Genomic DNA, 18,526 nt, shown 5'->3' with positions numbered 1-18,526 from the left:
TTTCTTTGTGGCACTTCAATGAGATTTATATATCCACATAAAATGATAACATCAAAAAATTAAAATATTGTCCAATTTGCTTGTCGCCCTGCTTTGCTACGTAAATGACTACAAACATAATATAGGTATGCATTTGTGGGTAAATACGATTGAGTGTATTGGAAAAACCTAATATCTTTCAAACAGAAAAATCATTTTGCAGAGCAAATTTGACACTGGGATAGAGGTGTAAAAAATCTATGAATTTTCATGAAAACAGGTTACCAGGCAGAAGAGGGACAGGCTACATTAATTCCCCTCCTACAGAAAAAAAAAAAAAAAAGTGTGATCTATACTGTTCATAGACATTAAACAAATCACATTGGAAGGGAGAAGGAGATGCAGAGTTGGCAAGGGGGGCAGAGAGGTAGGAAGAGAATGAGAAAGTGAAAGAGGCTGTGAACACCTTGCTTTCTTGAGAATTTGTGGCTTATGATATATTAACTTGTTAGACAAAAAAAAACCTGTTTGGGAGGAGTAACCTTGTCTGAGGACTGGATACTCTACTGTTTAAAAGGGTGTGAATATTTTTTTTTCAGACCATGAATTTATATATGCTTTTTCCACATGGCTTCTTGGCTTTCTTGTAATTGTTGAGCTCACATTTATGTTAATTCAGTTTAAATGTCAATCAGTCATGAAACACAAATTCACTGGAAACATTCACACAGATATATGAATTTCTAATACCTTTCACACTTGTCAAATCATTCCATCTTAACCTGGCTTGTTAATTATTTACTTTCAGATATTACAGCCATATTTAGAGACAGACTGTAGAACTGACCAGTTGAAATGTAGCCTCTGTTTAGGTCTATTGGCGATTACCACTGACTTCAAAGCGGAAATTCAGCCATAATGTTCACATTCATATTCTGGAATGTTATGTTTACTGGATGTAAATACCACATGTATTGATACTGATGTTCTGTTCAAATCATGAATGGTACGGTGTGTTCTGTTAGCCCAAGAATTCTTATCCAAGCAAGGCCATGTAAGCTGCTGCTGCTGAACCATTAGAAGAAAGACTAAGCCCAAAACTTTTATACCAGAAAAATGAAACCATATAAAGTATGGTATTTTTTGTAATCAAAGTAATAGTTTGTTTTATTAGGCAAGATACTTTCTATATTTTGTTTCTGTAGACCACACATGTAGCAAAGCACCTAAATAATTTCATGTTTTGTGATACATCAGGTTGGCATGGTGAAAGTTCGCATTTTCAATTCGTTAATTAAACTGCTATCTAAGAATTTTATAAATACTGATATGATTTGGGTAGTGTGATACAGAGACTCTGTAGTGTGGTAATAAACTGGGACCAATTTTTTATTAGCTTGATGAAGCAATGGGTTAGTGGTAGATAACCACCTTTCAGAAAACAGAATCTGTTAAAACATGGACTATGCTTACGTCCCAGCTGGAAATAGGACCAGAAGCACAGATACAAAAGGAATAAAATTTCCCACAAGAGAGAGAGGAAAAGCATGCTGTCATTGCTGACTTGAGAACAAATGAACATAAAGTGATATTGCCTAAAGAGTATTTGAAATTGTCTAGGGTCTCCCATTTCCTAGGGTCTGCAGAAATTTGGGGAAAGACAGCAAGATTTAAAGATTTGATTGTCCTAAAATGTGTTTTTAAGGCACTAAAAAAAAGGTGATAGCACATGGTGGGAAATACGGTAAATTTCATCACATAAATAATGAGTCAAGGTAAGGGCAAGAAAGACATGAGTCATGGTCACTTCAGTGATGTTCTATTCCTTTTGAAGCAGTAAAAAAGGTCCCCTAAATCCCTTTGAATCCTAGAAAAGAAGAATCTCAGACTTGATTTATAACCAAAATTTAAACCTGCTGTATATATGTACAAAACATCTCATGTATTAGGATAATCAATTATCCTAATAATCACAGCGCTGAAGAAAATGAGAGAAGAAAGTGCTACCATGTCATGTTCTATTAGTATAAGCAAGAATATGTTCTCAGATTGCTACAGAAAAGGCAAGTCCTTCATTTGGTACTGTGTTAGTTCGTTATTTCTTGGCTAAGGACGAGGTCAACTAATTGTCCTCCTTTTTGTCACCCAGCTTGTTTTTGGTGCAAAAGGAATTAATTTCAAAAGTACATATTAGGCAATAGTCTTGCATACAGCAATCCTTCATAGACCTACGAATATAAAAGAATGAGAAGTCTTCATCACATGCTGAAAGTGTGTGCCACATGAGTAGGAAATGCCACTTTTTACTTAATAGTAAATTAATTATTTAATTTGAAGGATGAGTTGTGTACAGGGCCTTGAAACATGTTTTCTACCTAAAACTTTTCCATTGAAATAGATGAATTGGTAAGCCCCATAATTGAAATAACTTCTTGCCCTCTCTAGAGAGGGTGATTCCTACAGGTCAGAACAGGGGTTACGGGTAGGTCAGCTGAGATAGCCATTACTGCAGCTATCTGCACAGTGTTCAGGCTTTAAGTAAACCAGAGATGTTATAATGTGGAACTGCTGGTTCTTGGTCGTGCTTCCTAAGGTCATTAAGACAGCTTATTAAGCCAGAAATCATTGACAAAAAACATCAGACCCTGTCTCTAAGCAGACGTTGTATCAGTTTAAGTAAAACTGGTTTTGATACTTTTCTAGTTATAGTATAACGAAACTGTTTAGACACCAGTACCATTCAGAGACAGCATTTAACTGCTTTCTTGACCCAGTCACTGTTCTTTTGTGTATCTATCATATTTGACTTGATATTTTCATTAGCATACTATATCCAGGCCAGTGATGCTTTCCAGGTATGAAATTAATTCAATAAAAGCACAAATATTTACATCATGATGAGAATAAATGGCCACTAAAACCAGAATATGATTGGTTGACTAGAGCTTCTATATATGTTGTATAGTCTAGTGTGCATGCTCTTGAAAACCAAAGTTAATACTTTCTTTTCATGTATTTTAAAAAGTCAAAATGTATTCATTCAGTGAATTTTTTTGGTGTAACCTCTTTTAGTAAAATTGTTTGCATATAGTGCTATAAAGGGAATTGAAAATTGGAGAAAATGGTAGATGTTTTGTTTTCAGGCTTAGCTGTGAACAACAGGTAATGAAATTATTTATTATATGTAACAGCTATAGTTGTGAGTTGTCTTCTACTAGAACTTAATCTGTTGTAAATTCCAAAAACTTAGTACTTTTTTTTAATGTGAAAAGTGTTTAAACCTTAACTTCAGATGAGATAGATACACTACCTGCATTCTGAATTTCATGAAAGAAAATACCAGTATGCTCCCAGCTAGGAGCTGCATATAATCTAAACAGTGTCTAACCTGGACATTTGGGGAATTGTAGCTCCAGTATAAACGGCAGCATGCCTCACCATGTAAGTGAGGATTCAACCTGGAAGACGAATGTGAATCTGTATGTTAATTCTGAAATTTAGCTTACCTCAGTGCTCAATACTTTCCAACCCAGACCGACGTATGCTCCAGTTATCATGTTTTTTGGCTAGCAAAGACTCTGCTGATTTCCAAAGCTGGCTTTTCTATTTTGATGAGTTATCAGAACTCTATTTCATACAGCAACTCTCAGCTTCAGTTGGCTTGAGTTGATTGCATATTTATTATACATCACAGGAACTGCTGTCAAGAAAATACAAGAAAATAGCAACCGTCAAGAATCAATAATACTGCCAGGACCCTTGAAACACCCCCTTTGGTTCCCAGCTATTTTAAGGTTAAGCTGCAGAACTGCTTGTATCTTTTTTAGGGAACCTACCATTCCTTGATGGCGGAATGGCTTTCTGGTTATTAGTTGCCCTCTTTTTCCTTAATCAGATAAACTGGCCTGAAACACAGCCCTTTTCTTTTCACAGTGTCTCTATTTTCTACTCTCAAGGGCTTCTTTGCAACACGGCCATTTTTGATGTAAAAGAATAGAAACTTTGGCTGATTTGTTTTCCTTTACAACCATTCACAGAACAGACCCAAGGGGAAAGGAGGTAGAATATCTACAAATATGTAACAATCACAAAAAAACCCAATCTCATTCAAAAGTGTGTGAATAAAAACATGAAAGGTGTCTTGGTTAATTTCTATTATTTCTACCTTTATCTCAGAAGTCACAGGAAATGATTCAGGAAAGCCACAATTTTATGCTTAGGAAAAGCTACTGTACACTTGCTCGTCAAAATGTCATGTCTTTCCCCCTTCCCTCCCCTCTTCCCATTCCTCAGCTTGCCAATTACATCCTTGAAACTTGAGTGAAATTTTCTTGCTTAGGAGAACTAACATCTCTGCTGAAGAAGGTAGAAACAAATTTTTTAATTACAAGGGTAATAGAAATGTGATTCTTGGGAAACTACTGGGATGAATTATCCTCAGTAAAGCCATTTATTAATCAGATTATGATACATGTTCTGCTCTAGAGAAATACCTCACTTCTGGTTGTATGAGTTGAATAATAGTACTATAGTTAGAAATTGTGACTGTGAATTCTTCCTTCATTAACACTACCGTGACTTCACTGATACACACATATCATATTTCATTTCTATTTCATGAGATCACTTTTCCAGAAATTGTCTCTTGTAGTCAAATGAGTATTTTCTATGAATATAGAAAGAATTGAAAGCAGACATACTAAGGAGTATGTATATTAGGCAGTACAAAATTAAGAACTCTGGTTTTAAAGGATCTCTCAAAAGATGTAATAATGCCTAGTTAAAGTAACTTTGTCAGGCTTCTTGGATTTCACTCCACTTAAGAAAACAGACCAAAACAGACTTACTTGAAGCATAAACACTTCTATACCTTACATTTATCTGGAGTAATTCACCAGCTCTAACTGGACTGTCCCAGAACAATATCTGGTTTTGTGCTACAGTATTACAAGTACACAACTATAATATTACAATGGAAAAGTCATAAAATTACTCCATTATGATTTTGTAAGTCTATGTTTCCTTCTCATGGATTACATTATGATTGTTCTTTGGTGTGATCAGTCAAATATGTGTGGGAGGATGAATGTACATACTTACATAACACTTTCCAGAGCCATACAGGGAACTCCATCGGTAAGCTCTGGTTAGTCTCTGTTATGTGAATCTGAATGCCGCTAAAAGAGAATTTCAGCAAGGATATTTTATCTGTTCAGTTATGACCCAGCTTTGCTCCAGCTGGATCAGTGATTATATTAGAATTATCAGTCCTTTGTTATATTCATGGATAAATACAAAAATCAGACATTGACATTTCCTAGGATAGAAGGATAGTTCTGACTATATAAACAATGAATGTTGATTTGATTTGAAAAAGCGTCTAACTCAACAGGGAAGCTGAGAAATGGGAATGCTAGTATGTGGGCAAAAAGTCACTGCACCTGTGAAAATGTATTTTAGCATAAAACATCACAGAAATATCCTCTCTCTCAAGATCTGGTACATAGTATATGTGGGCTAAGAGTAATGTATTCCTCAGGATCTTTCAATAGAAGTCCAGTATACCATCTTTTTTTTTTTTTTAAATTGTTATTAATTTCACCAAACAATAAAAAAACCCCAAAACCTGTTCTTAATGATTGCCATCACTAATAACTGAACAAAAACCTGCAGCCATTATTAGCCCTCAGAAAGGTGTATCTTATATTGCTTGAGTATTTGTTACTACAGGTTTTAAACTGTTGTTTTTACACCATGAGGAACTGTGAAGTTAATTAAGAAGAATAAGTTACATCTGTCAGAGGGCTTATATTTTCCACCTAGAGTTTCAATGGAAAAAATAGAGGGTTACACATCTGCCTCCCTGCTCCCCTAAAGTGGAAACAATGCATGTTAAAAGGTGTATGTTAGTACTGTTAGGTCTGAATGAGCAAAGTGCTCGGCATGCCTGTATTGAATTACTGGAACTGAAGAGTATGCAGGGGTCTCATTTGAGTATCCAAACACCTAGTCACATAGAATGAGGACACTTGAAAGATATATATGTTCCTTAATGTACGTGATTCATTTCCTTGCTCTGTAAAACTAGGTTATTCTGTTGCTCAGGCTCTGAAGGTATTATATAATGAAGATCTGAAACATCAGGAAAAATTTTGAGGTTCTCAGCTAGGATTTGCTCTACATTTGCAAATTAGTATTAAATAAATTATTTGGAAAGCCACTATAGTATTACTTTAAAAATTTAAGAACCAGTAATATATTCACAAGAGTAGTATAAATTTTATGAATGTACTTTGGTGGGGTTGCTCCGATAGATCATTTTTCTGAAGTTAAAAAAGGCGCCAAAACCCCAGGCTTTAGTTAAATTTATCTCTAGCATAATTCCCCTGAAATTAGTGGTTTGTTTATAGATTTAGGGCCAGATTTCACGTTGATGCAAACCCTGTACAAATCTTTTGAAGTCACTGGGACTGTTTGGATGCAAGTTCGCTCGAAGCTTGAACTATATGTAGTTTTGTGCATAGGATTATCAGTGGTGACAGATACTGCTTATGAATTGTGAAAATGCTACACCTGGAGGACATACAGAGAATTGCAGAACGTTTTTATGATGGGTAACTGACAGCTGCTGAAAAATTTCTAAACAACTTCTAGAACTTCTGTTGAATTAATATCTTTGTAATAATTGAGGTCTTAATTGATATACTGTTTAACCTATTTCTTTAATAAAAACTATTCGTTGGAGCCATGAAACTATTATCCAAAAGAAAAAGAACCTTTGAGTAAACTGCTCAGTCTCTGGTAAAAGGAAACTGGGTTGAATATACAGTACAAGATAAGAGACAGTACAAATGATGCTTGCTTGAAGGGAGACAAAGTATAGTTCCGGTTTATTGTTCTGTTAAATGCAGTGTTTCCTAAGTTTACAGACTTCACACTTTTTTTAAAACTGAGTGGCATGCCACGGATTTAATGACACTTGCTGTCCTTTAGAAACTATTGAATAAAATGAAGTATCTTTGACTTCCCTTCAATATCAATTTTCCTAACCTAAATAACAGGCATAGAAGGATGTAATTGGATGATATCACACTGTAAAATTGGGAAAAAAAAAAAAGTCATGCCTGTATAAATATTCATATCTGTGCAAATGAAGCACAGTTCTCTCACTAGAATGAAAATTCCTTGAAAGATGCCTTTGTGTAGGTCTGGGCAGGTGGATCTCTCCTATAAATTATTAGAAATATGTATGATGAGCAGAGTAAAAAGTCCATGTTAAGTTGAGAAGTTCTTGTTATACGGTAACAACTGACTTCAATAGGTGGGAGGAGGTCCTGGCGGCATGGCGCCCAGGGGAGGTTCAGCACCGGCTCCCCGCAGTCTGGCTGTAGGGGCAGCCTCCACGTTGAGGACCCTGTGCCGATGTGCATGTGTCCAGCGGCCTGGGCTCTTCTGCTTCTCTTCTGAGGATTTTATCCTATGATTTGCAATTTTGTACTGTGGAAATGTCCTCCGCCTTTTAGATTTGGTGAATAAAACACATCTCCAAGCTCTCTGTTATGTCAGGGCCCTGTCTGTAGCTCCCCACAGCCCAGCCCTGCCCAGCCGTGGGCCCTGCCCAGTCAGGCTCACCTGCAGGCCCGCAGCGCGGCCTGGCTGAGGCCTGTCCCCACCCGAGGTGCCTGAGGCCCGTCCCCACCAGAGGTGCCCGGTTCCCCAGGGCTGGGGCTACCCCTGCAGCCCTGCTCCAGCCTGGGGCAGCCGGATGGCCTGTCTGCCAGCCCCTGCCCAGCTGGCCAGGTAACACAAGGGTCCCCAGCTCCGTGTCCCTAGTGCTGGCAGCACTTGTAACATGGCTGGCTCCAGCTCCTCGGTACCCTAAAGCAAGGGAGCTGCACACAGCTATGGAGGTCCTGGCCTTTCTTCTGCAGTACTGGCACTGGGGTGGCCTCCAGCTTCCACTGGCTGCCTCGGCAGCTGGGCAAGGGCAGGGACCGCGCTCACGGCACGCACAGTTAAAGCCTTAGCCTGCAAACCAGTTTCTAATTTGCAATTATTAGAGAGAGACTATGATCATTTAAGTGTGTGGAAATTATATGTAAATACCAGTAGAATAACAGAGCAGAGCGAAACATTTTGGTCTCACAGGAAATTAATATAAAGCTCGTGACTTGGTTCACGACGTACAAATGGCATTCCTTTTGAATGGGAATAAGTTGCTACCTGTCTTTTGCTAGGTTGTACAAGCCCTAGTCATCTCCTTGTGAACTGAAAGATCAGCCCAGGAAATGGAATCATCCCAATTCACATTTGCCTTTTTCTACGAAAGCTCCCATTGATTTTGGTAAGTCAAATACGGAGGCATTTTTTTTTTTTAAAATCACATGTACAAATTTGGAAACCAAAGGAAATGAAGGGGAAGATAAATGTTGCACATAAAAATCAGTACTTTGAACAGAACTAGGCACAGAACATCAGCAAAATGTCCATGAGGTTTAGGAACAGGGAAAATGAAGAATCTTTGCATGAGAATTAGATGTCAGTTCTGAATGTGGACAATCAACTTCAGAGCCTCTTGTATGTTTATGTTCGTGAATGTTTCTCTGGGATAGAAAAACAGAGTTGTAATGTGAAATCTGTAGAAATACCATTAGCTGATAAAAGCAAAGGCAAATTTTCTTTTTATTGGAGCATTGCCTACTTTTTCTTTGTACTTTCAATCATATCCCAAGATCCATTGCCAAAGCATGAAGGCTCAGGCTCATAAGGGTAGAAGCATTATCTTTCACTGCCTTTTATGCAGCATCCTCATCAGAGGCCAGAAAAAGTTAACTGAATTGTGCCCAGTTATGAATAGTGCTTGTGAAGTAATATTTTTGTAGCTACTCCCATGAAGCTGTCTTCATCCTAAATGCTACTTTATAAACCTCAACCTGTGAACTGAAACTGATGGCGACCAGAATGATCAGCATACATGCTGTATGGTAGGCAATAATCAATACAAAAGTAGCATCATATGGGCTATTGTGAAGAAAATTAACTTAATCCTACCCAGACACAGTACACCCTTCAGCCAAGCCTCATGAGAAAATTCAATCATAGAAGCACTTAATTTTCTACAAAAATATTGTATTGCATAATTACAAATCTGCTAAAGAACCACTAAACACTTCTCAGATGCATGTTCTTTGGAAAGAGAAGAAAGATAATTGTATTATTCACTGATCTCTGGAGAATGATTTCAAATGCATGGCTGCTTTTGTATTTGTAACGTGGGAATTGAGAATGAAAGGTGGAATTTGAAGTAAGAGGCCATTTCTGCATAATCAGGTACTCTTGTATCTAGAGTAATCACAAATTATGCATCAGACAGTAATTTTAGTTTATATTTGAGTTTAGTGACAGAACTATCAATTCAAATGAAGGTTAATCTCTGAGACGCTAGAAGAAGAATTGTCTTATTCTAAATCTGAAGTATTTGGTAATTTGTGAACCAGAGACTTCTCCAGGTAAATTTCCGTACATATTCATGGGTATGGTGAGGAAATTTTATCTGCACAAGTTATTCTATAAGTATCCACTGTTTTATATTCTTGTTAAGTAGCAGTTAATGTTCACTTTTAGAGAAGAAAGTGGATGAGATAGTTCCTCTGCTTTGATCTAGTGTGGTCATATCTTTTAAAAGCAGAAATGTAGAGAAACATCTTCAGATCAATTGGAGGTGACACTGCTATCTCTTTTCTGCCCTGTATGAATCTGTTACTATTTATTGTTGTTCAATGAGCTGTGCAAACTTGAAGAAGGTTAATGGAAGAGTGAGAAAACATTAAAGCACACTGACACTACAAAATGAAACATGATGCAAAGATTGCCTGGTAAGCAGAAATATACTGCAGAAACCTGGCTAAAAATACTTATACATGTGGCAATAGTATGCGTAAAAATATCACCAAAAACCAGAGAGAGTAAGAAAACCTCCTACAGATTGGGGGGAAATTTAGTTTCCAATGGCAATAATACAGTAGATTGTAAACTAATCTTAAAGTAAATAAATACACTCTTTAATGCTACCTTGCATCTGCAAACTTATTGTATCAAAAATGGAGTAAGAGATCTTAAGCTGAAAAATCCTCCAATCAGTATAATGGGTTACTCTAGCTGGTTCCTCTGGTAGATTTCCTTGAGCTTAGAAAAATAAAGCAAAACGTCTTCCTTTATATTATTACTATAGTAATAGAAGTGATGCTTTCTATTTGAGTGTTTGTAAGTGAAGGCTATTTTTATGTGAAGGCCTAACATATTCTTTATGGCAAGTGTTAACATAGTAGAGGTATGCTATCTGTTTGGCTACCTTTGACCTACACCAGTTTGACCTTTAACTCTCCAAGTACTTCTCTGAAATAACCCCCTCCAGCAGGGGATGGGTATGCACAGTTACTGGGGATGTTATTGTGAAGCCAAATAGAGCCCAAAGAAACTACAGGATTTTAGAGAACTTCCACATGACAGAGCCTCACAGACATCAAAGAAGAATGGTTAGCCAGTTAGAAAATACAGCAGCTTAAGCTAAAGCCCTGGCTGTGCAAGACTGTTGAGGTGTGCAAAATCTACCTGCCAACATTTGAAATGGAGGCAAATTACAAGTTGATAGGGTTACAGAAAAACTTGTTAACTTCAACACCTCTCCACTGACAATTGTAAATCTTCAATAGATTTACATGTATTTCTTTTCAAAGGAAGGCAGCCTGAAAGGTGGTCTGAAATTCTAAAGCTTAGCGAAATGACAAGCATTTCAGTAGTATTTCTCTTTTTTGTAAGCTGCTTCTCACAGGAAAGTGATTGCTTATGGAAGTCGAAGAAGCAAATAAGGTGAATGATTAGTCCAGAAGACTGCATGCGATTTAAAAAGCCTCGTTTATTAGTAAAATGATTAAAAGAAACTCAGGTCAGCATATGTTGTGTCCTCTCTGTATTGAGTATGAGAATGTAACTTTTCCCATGAAGACTTTCCCCTGTCATTCAAGGTATAGAGATTGATGCACACAGCTTTGAATGTTCCTGAGCCTTTTAGCCTAGAAGGCCAAAATGTGTCACCTGAAGACTGCAAAATATAGAATGATCATGTGGCCATGTCAGAGATGAGTGGAACATACTTTTGCCCAGGTGTCTAACCAGAAAATGTTCAAATTACAGATTTAGCACAAATGATCAGAGATAAAGCTAGAAAGCGTCGTCCAGACAAAAATAGCCAGAAGCCAACCTTTCTCTCCTTTCTACTTCTTTCTTGGGCTGAAATGTGACATTTTTGTTCTGCAAACTGAAGTCATACAAATATTTATCTTTTCTGATCTTTTTATAACTGAAAGCTTCAAAGGATGTAAGAATAGTCTAATGGAAGTGACATTCCTGCAGAGCATACATAATCCCGATCCATTGTCCCTATTTTCTCTGGTTTTAACTTGATAGACAAAAATCACAAATATTGCAGGCTACAGTTGTGTCTCCAAGGGGATTATTTGTAGAATTATATTCCTACTGTGGCATATTTTCTAACTTCTATGGAAATCAGGGTTTATGGTTCTTAATAAACATAAATAAGTATCTTTAAAATATATTTTTCCTCACTAAAGAGAAAAATAGTTGGAAAAAATGTGCTTTGATTGTAAAAATAGGCATTTTTTCTAGTGGAAATTAATATTATGAAGTACCTAGCCTTGACTTTTAAGTGTTTGATAATCATCTTGTCAAATGTCATTGAATGCCATGTTACACTATAAGGATGAATCACAAAAAGATGTTATTAGGAGAAGTACTTGGAAAGCACAAAAGATGTGAGTTAAAAATCATGGAGAATAGAGGTAACAGTAAGGTTATTAAAATATTGACTGTCTAAATACTATATTGAGATGACTGATAACATAAGCAGTTTCAGAATATGTAAAATCTCCATCACATTAAACTGAGTTTCAGTGTGAAGGGTGAAGCAAAAAAATCACAGACCGTAATGGAAATGTGTTTAGGTGGTATGTGTAATGAAGCAAATTTTATGGCTGACTTGCTGCCCGATTCCCAGCATAATGCGTGTTATAAGGAGAATCTATTTAATCTGTTTCATTTCTTGTTATCTATTTGCTTTTTAAAAGAAATACAAATCTGTCATGCAGTGGCCTAGACTGTCACAGGAATAACTTTTCCAGTGTATTTGACTACTGAAGAGAAATAGCTAAATGTTCGCACAGACATCAGAATGCTTTAATATCTACTGAATGTCAGAATTAGGAGGACTTGCAGCAATGAGTGGACAAGAATAAATTTCTGTGGGAAATCAGTAAGCCTAAGAAGTATGCTGCTAAAATCAGAAAATTAGTCTAGTACATGCCCTAATTCTGGTCCTTTTGCTAAAGGGTATTCTTGAAGAGCACTAATTGTCCTTGGAAAACTGCCTTTCAACAATGGTTTAGTGGCGAATATATGCAGATGCTTGCAAAAGGACTAATTCAAGTACAGATTTGCTGTGTTATACATTTCTCACCTCATTCCTGTCGTACCTGATTTCATATTAAAACCTGATATTTATGTCTGCCTGAACAAAGTTAGTCACTTCTTGGTAATTCAAGCATTTACAGAACAAGAGCTAAAGTATTTTGGGGCTACTTACGCAAACAGCAGTTTCTCTGATTGCAATTTAAATTTAAAGCAATGTCTCAATCCCTCACCCCCCCCCCCCCCCCCCCCCCCCCCAGTTTTAATGAAAATAACTAAGAGCTAATGTACGGCACTGGAAAATAATTTCTGCATATCAAGAGATAAAAAACAAGCTGGAAAAGTTGTTTGGAAATATGTCTTTTTTGCAAGTTGGAAGTGTTGAATCTCTTTTGGAGAATTCAATTGTTGAAAGACAAGAGTAATGCAAAATATTAATGAAAAATAAAAAGATATCCACTCTCAGTCTCAGTAATAATAAACAGTGTAATTTCCTGAACCTTACATCAACTACTTTACTGTGTGTATGGAGCACTCATTAAATTTATTGGAGTAATTAATGGATTTGATGAACAGAACTTTCTTTCAATCATCACAGTCAACAGTGCCTTACTTATTCATATATGTTACAAGCAACCTAGGAAATCACAAGAGTAATTCTTGCAAATATCACTGATTGAAGTACAAGCAGTTTTAAAAACATTTTGTTATATTGTCTTACTATTTATTCTGAAATTCATTATCCAAGCAAGTATAGGAAGATAAAGGTTTTATTTACATTTCTTTGCAGACTGAGAGTATAAGTTAATTGTAATGGTAACTTTTCACTAAAGACATCCTGAAGAATCCCCAAATGTCAATTTATTATCTGCTGATCTTCCAAACAGAATATTTCTATCTTTTCCTTATTGCTAGCTACATGTTTCCACTTCACTCTACAGCAGTTTCAATGCTGAAGTTTGCTGTCTGTATTAATACCAATAAATTTATTGGAGTTATATGTTCATAGGATGAATTAGTTCAGTTCGGTGATCTGACAGAAAACCAAGATTTTTCATTTGTTTAGTTTTCTCTCAGATCAGTTAGTTGAGCTGAGACATCCTGAAGCCACACAGTCATTAACACAAAGGAATGGGCTAGAGCACACAAGTGGAGGCAGACATGAGGAGCAGAGATGCTCCTTTTGATGGCCAGTAGATTTAATTTCAATGAGTCTGAAACTGCACCCTGTGACAGCCAAAATTAGAAGAAAAAAGATTACTTCTCTCACACCTCATATCACAGACTTGATTTGTTCAGGAGTCTTTTATGCATAGATGTAAGATTTCTGTTGCTAATCAGCAGAAGACAAATTTATCTGTCTACGACTTATTCACTAGACTTGTGAAAAAATTATATTTGAGAGGTGACAGTCTAACTAGTCTGTTTTTCACCTTGCAGATATACAACAGTCAAGTACAAAGAGGAAAGACACTTTTTCCATTAGGAGCTGTTTCATCCATTCAGATGGCGGATTACAAAAGAAACACTATCAGGTAGGATTACAGAAAAGCCAGTGCTTACTGAAAGTTTCCTCCTAAATTCTATTAGAAGTTGATTGGCTTTTTGCAGAGCTGGGAGAGAATTTTTCTTCCACATACCGTTCCCATGTGTGACTGTGGCTGATCTTGCAAGCTCTGTATTTCCAGTATTTTAATAAACCTTACTGAACTTATGATCTGAAATATGTAATGTGGGAAATAATTAGAAGGATTAATTAATGTTATAATTATATGAGTTAAAAGATAAATCCACTACTTGATATAGCAAAGCTTCTGATCACCTGTAGGCCAGACATCAAAAGTGAGGAAATCCAACAATAAGCAGTTTGCAACCTGGGGCAAAACAACAGCAGCCAAGGAAAAAAAAAAAAAAAAAGCTATAGTTTGCATGGGTAATCAGTTTTTGGGAAAAGGACAAGAAGAGGACAAAGAGTTATCCTGCAAGCAAAAACCTTGTACCTGTAACTACATAACAGTAGAGTAATAAGAATATTCTTCACTGAGACTGTATGCTATTGGAATGTACCACAGTGGACTCCTTAGCAGGGTCAGAGTAACTACTGCCTTTCTAAGCATTTTTATCAATATAGCAGAAGCAAGAACTGTGGAAGTTTTATGAGTTGTATCTATATTTGCTGGTAAACAAAGTTAATTATCATAAATTCAGAGAGCATCTTTCAAAGGTGCATTCACAGTTACCACATTTTATAGCCTCTCTAGCTTGTCAGGATGAGCATATATCAAATACTAAATGCTGCTAGCAGTAAGCTCTGGGCTTAATTACCTAATGACCTATACCTACCCTTCTGTTTTTCATGTGATTGAGGTCAAGATGAGTACACTGCTGTTCTGAACTGACAGCTTTACACACCATGCATGGTACTATCTTCTGCTACAAAATGGGCAAAGCAGTGATGAGCAGGACCTTCGGATCAGCCTGCAGCTAAGCAATGCATTAATAGCCTTTAAGAACACCTCACAAAATTCTCCCAATAAAGGGCTCAATATTATATTCAGAACATATTCACTAAACATGATATATTTCACCTTGCTTAGTATTTAGGAGCCTAAATGATAGCTTATATTTAAACAGAACTTGTATCGCAAATGCTTTGTGTGCTATGCACTTTAATTCAAAGCATACACACCTGCATGGGTGGAGTTCAATAGGGTGTAAATGAGATAAAGATCTTTAAGCCATTCTCATACCATGAGCTGGTCCTAACTTATGTGGCTTCTGGCAAGACAGCATTGGCCTGAACAATTCCAGAACATCTGTAGTGCTTTATACTGGGTGTACTTCTCGTTTGTGCATATTGTGTTCCTTCAGCCTCCCTTCCTGCAGCGTGAAGGTTGTCCCTAGGCTTTTGAGAGCTGTGTTTTGGGTTGGCACAGCAAACCCATAGCGATGCTTGTGCTATGAGGCTTATGATCAGGCAGGGCTTTGAGGTGGGTATGCATAGATAATTCGCTTTGTAATGAGTTCTTGATTTTAAAAGTCTCTGAGTTTTCTTTTGAGGAGGCAATTTTTATTAAAAGGAGAACAAGAATAACTGATTCTTTCGGTAGAAAGGGACAACCAGAAGGTGGCCAGTCTTTAACTCTCCTCTTGTTAACGATTTTTTTTGATAGGTGATGGGTTTTTGCTTCAGCCATGTCTGTGGCTTTTCAGTTTTGTCAAACACTGTGCAAACCTTTTTCTGCCCAGCAAGTACCTTTGATCTAGTAAGGCCTATTTGTTGTTTACTTCTCTCACACTATGTTTCTATTGACAAGCAGCAAAGCAGAATGTAAACAGAACTGGAAAGAAAAACAATTGATTCTGAGGACCCAGAACCTATGCTGTTTATGTTTTGGAGGTTGTACTTCAGACTAGCTCTAGTCTGGCTCCCTGGTCTGCATGCCAATTAGTGGCTGGAGCACCTTGACCCAGGTTTATAATGGCATTAACAAGATGCACATCTCCTGGTTTAGTTTCATCTAAAGGGATCCATTTTGTGTGGTCTGAGACTACGCTGTGGTGCAAATCAAAGTATGTTAACTGAGGAATATTGCGTGATTTGTACTGAAAGTGCATTCCCAATCCAAGCAAAAATGCTAATGCAGACTCAGTTTTTTGCGTGAGCTACAGGTTCTCGCCTCCTTTATCTAAAATATTTATTCACCTACTGTACCTATGATATTTTCTCTCCTGTGAGAATGAAGAAAGTTGTTCCTCACAGTAGAGAAATCTCTGTGTCTTTTTAGAGGGTTCTGCCTAACTTGTGAAATCTTGCAGAGAGCTGAACATATATCTGAGAATACAAAACAAAAATCGGAGAATGTGTTTCACAGGAATTGATTGGCCTTTGTAATTATTTTTGTTTTTATGAACTTAATGTGAGTTAGAGGTGATGAAGCAGGCCCTTTCTGTAATGGGATAGATTGAAGAGAGTGTATGAAATAGGCAAAAATAATTCTGAAGAGCTTTCCTCTAACAATTCAGGGGGATCAAGCCAAGGGAAACTCACAGGGTGGGGATTTCTCATTAACAACCAGAATGAATAAAAGCAGCTCAATAGTGTTTTAGAAATGTCTGGAAATAACCTGGATATTGTTGCTGAAATAAAGTGTGGGGATAGCTCAAGCAAACTAAAGCCATTCAGTTTACTGTTATAGCTATGTTTCTAAAAAGACTAGATTTGGCTTAGACACCTAATTCCATTTAAAAATGTTTTGAAATCTTTATCACGTATCTCAAGATCTTAAATACAGAGTTGCAATGTTTCTTAGCCTGTGCAAGGAAAGTTTCATTCAGTAAAATATCTTCCATAAAAAACCCCAAACCCTTAAAGTCAGTCTGGAGAGAAGCTCATTGTATTGCCTTATACGTTTTGTTCTGGGCACCTGAGCAGGGAACAATGCACCACTTTTCAGTGGAACAAAAGATTCCTTCATTGCCCAAATGCTGGGAAAGATGACAGCTGCAAAATTGGAGCCTCAGAGGACAGGTAGCTTGCATGAGTCCTAATAGGAAATGGACTATTCATGCAGACTTTAATGTCTAACCCTATCTACTTCAAACTGAAGTAAGATTAGCCTCCTTTAAAAACATGTGCATGTTTAGTGGTAATCCTAGATGATTATGGTTGTGAGAGATCAGATGCAAAATAGAGAAAGCAGTGTGTCATACGCTGATGTATGTGACAAAACTTTTCAGGTTTTAATATTAAAAATAGAAATCATGATTCTCTTTGTATACGAATTTGTGCTTTTTTGCCTCAAACTATCTCAAGCAAATTCTGTTAAACGAGATATTAACAGCATGTCAGCACATTTGAATTCCTTAGTTCTAGACCTTATATAATTTAAAAATGAGAATTAGGATGAATGTTGTTAATTGCCTGATGTTTTCATTTACACTCTCATGTTAAATGGAAGCCGTAAGTATTTTATTTCTTTTTGTCAGAAATATATTACTAGGGCATAACTTTATTTCAGGGTTCCTGACGCTTGTAGTGGAAGAAGGTGAAATAAAGGATGATGAATGATGACTAGGCACTAAATTGCAATACTAGGAATGTTCAGAAGTGGGGACCTGACTTTTGCACCTGCCATTTGCCACAGATGTAGGCAGGTTTGCCATTGTTTTGCTCTCCCTATGTTCATGAGTCATGCAAAATTTATGGAAACTATGATTATGCAAAAAATATGAAGTTATTTCTGCTCAGTTATATAATTTTTTTCTAGGAGTTTTTTATTGTAAATTCAAGCTGAAGTTTGAACCTGTAGGAAGGCCTTTTAGGAAAATGTGTAACAACTGATTATGACAGATTCTGTAAGTTCTTCACAATTTCTGTTAAGGCAGTGGTTTTATGCTAGATTTACACTGATTTAAATATGAATAGGATGTGCCTTCTCATTAAAAACTTTTTCTCTCACTGGCTAAACCCAAAGAGATTTAGAAATTGGATGAATATATTCATATTCCCTTTTTCACGTTTTCTAAGGTGTGCATGTAGAGATGCTGTGAGAGGTGACTATAATATTCACAACGTCTTTGCTAAACAGTTTGAGAAAAGAAGTTGAGCTGAACTGTTACACTCACCTTCTCAGTTCCTACCTATTGGTTTTGGCATGTTTTTATACACGCTGTTTAACTTTAGACTGCAATTGTTGCAAAGGGAGTTGTTTTCATGTGTATAAAACAGGTGGGACATGGAAGAGCTATCAGTTTTGCAGCTGTCATCGTGGAGCTGGGCTTCCTGTGTATGAGCAGTGTTGCAACACCTTATGAAAGGGGATTAAACCGGAGGCAGAGGAGGGAATGGACAGAGGAGAAGAAATATTTCAACAGCCCCAAAGGCAGACAAAAGTAATTTTCATGAATTACATCAGTGTTCTTCAAATTCAAAACATCTAAACCCATGTTGTCCCCACCTACTCTGTGTTGTAATTTCTGATGGTACAATGATGATGATATTTACCACAAAACCATGTGATTCTCTTAGTTTCCTTCAACAATCCTTCGTGTGCCATTTCTT

This window comes from Falco naumanni, chromosome 1 (assembly GCF_017639655.2).
Source record: "Falco naumanni isolate bFalNau1 chromosome 1, bFalNau1.pat, whole genome shotgun sequence".
Taxonomy (NCBI): domain Eukaryota; kingdom Metazoa; phylum Chordata; class Aves; order Falconiformes; family Falconidae; genus Falco; species Falco naumanni.
The sequence above is the reverse complement of the archived record's forward strand: the minus strand, read 5'-3'. Positions refer to the sequence as shown.